The sequence below is a fragment of the Austrofundulus limnaeus genome, unplaced genomic scaffold, assembly GCF_001266775.1.
Source record: "Austrofundulus limnaeus strain Quisiro unplaced genomic scaffold, Austrofundulus_limnaeus-1.0 Scaffold87, whole genome shotgun sequence".
Classification (NCBI taxonomy): Eukaryota; Metazoa; Chordata; class Actinopteri; order Cyprinodontiformes; family Rivulidae; genus Austrofundulus; species Austrofundulus limnaeus.
Window position 1 is genome coordinate 1,613,728 of NW_013952489.1, and position 1,526 is coordinate 1,615,253.

The window sequence follows — 1,526 nt, forward strand, 5'->3', positions numbered from 1 at the left end:
AGCTAGAGGTTTTTATGTAAAACTGAAAAAAAAGAACATTTATAATTCATATCCAATGAATACAAACTTCTCATCGTAGCTCTGATTTTTGCCAGAAAAAATGTTCCAAGCCCAGTTTCACCACGTCATGTGATGGTTTGGCTCTGGGTCAGGATCTTTAGATCTTTATCTTTGCTCTGATTTAAACAGGGTGTGAAGCTCCTGACGGCAGAAGCGGCAGCAGATGAACGCTGCCCTCGCTTAGGGATCTCAGGTATTTCCGAGGACGTGGGGCGAGGGGCCTCTCAATCTGTGGAGATATTCGACAAGCAGTCTGAGGGTTTTCCTGTGGAGGTGGGGCTGCGGGGGAAGAAGGAGCCCGGGGCCCCCGGGGGCCTCAGGAATACCTCAGCATGAGGGAGGAAGGTCAGGGCAAAGGAATACTGCATGGTGGGGAAATGATGAGTGTTTAAAAGCTGAAAAAATGTCAGAATCAACTAACTAATAAGCAAGCAACTGCTGAGTCATGAGACATTAAGGAAGCATTTCTGTATAAGAAATATGTCAGATGTAATGATAGAGTGAATGCTAACTCATCATTCACACTACTGATTTCTTTAAAAAAATAGCATGTTATTTGCAATCAAACTACTTCTGCATATTTTAACCATTTGTGTCAATTTGTCCAGTGTCCCCAGTAGCTTGGTGGTCCTTTAATAACAGCTGTGGACAAAAATCCATTTTCTTTACCTGCTTCTTCTTTTCAGGTCACAAAAAACTGATGCCTGTGTGAGATATGTCCAGGGTACATGTGAGACAGGTCCACCACGGGGCCACAAACATTCACTCTCTCACCCCTAGGGAAATTCAATATAAGCATTTCAATATAATTCTCTCAGTGAGTGATGAGATATTTTGCTAACAGACAGACCACAAACACAGTCAAAAATGTATTTTCGAACTCTGATAAAAAGATCCCTGGTTAAATTGGTTCAAGAGTGGATGATCCTGATGATCCCTTGGTCCGTTCACATTTAGTGGTACACAAAGGTAATGATAGAGAGTAGTCAGATTGCGATGATGGAGTGATGAGGGGAGGAGGAAGGGGAGGGAGAGTGAACAGAGAGATAAAAAGAGGGCAAGAGGAGTACTGAGTGATTCAGTCATCAAGAGTTCTACCAGACATCTCAGAGGACAGGAAACACTGTGTTGACAGATGGTCTGCTGCTTCTCCTGCTTCTACATTTTCATCAACTTCTTAAAATAATCTGTGCGGGAAAAAAATAACTCTCAGCAAATTTATTTCATGCATAAAAACATGTAATATTAATGGATCACTGGACCATCATGTTGGGAAATCATGGAGTGGTAGCTGTTTTTGTCAAACCTTAAAAATAGCACTGTGTGCACGATTTTGCAGTTTCACAACGTGTCATGCTTGCAGTGTTTTAAATACAGACATGTATTAAAATCCTAAACTCTATATGTGAAACCTGAGTTTTAACAGCATCCCAGAATGGTCCCAGTAAGTTCTGCTCCTTTATGTA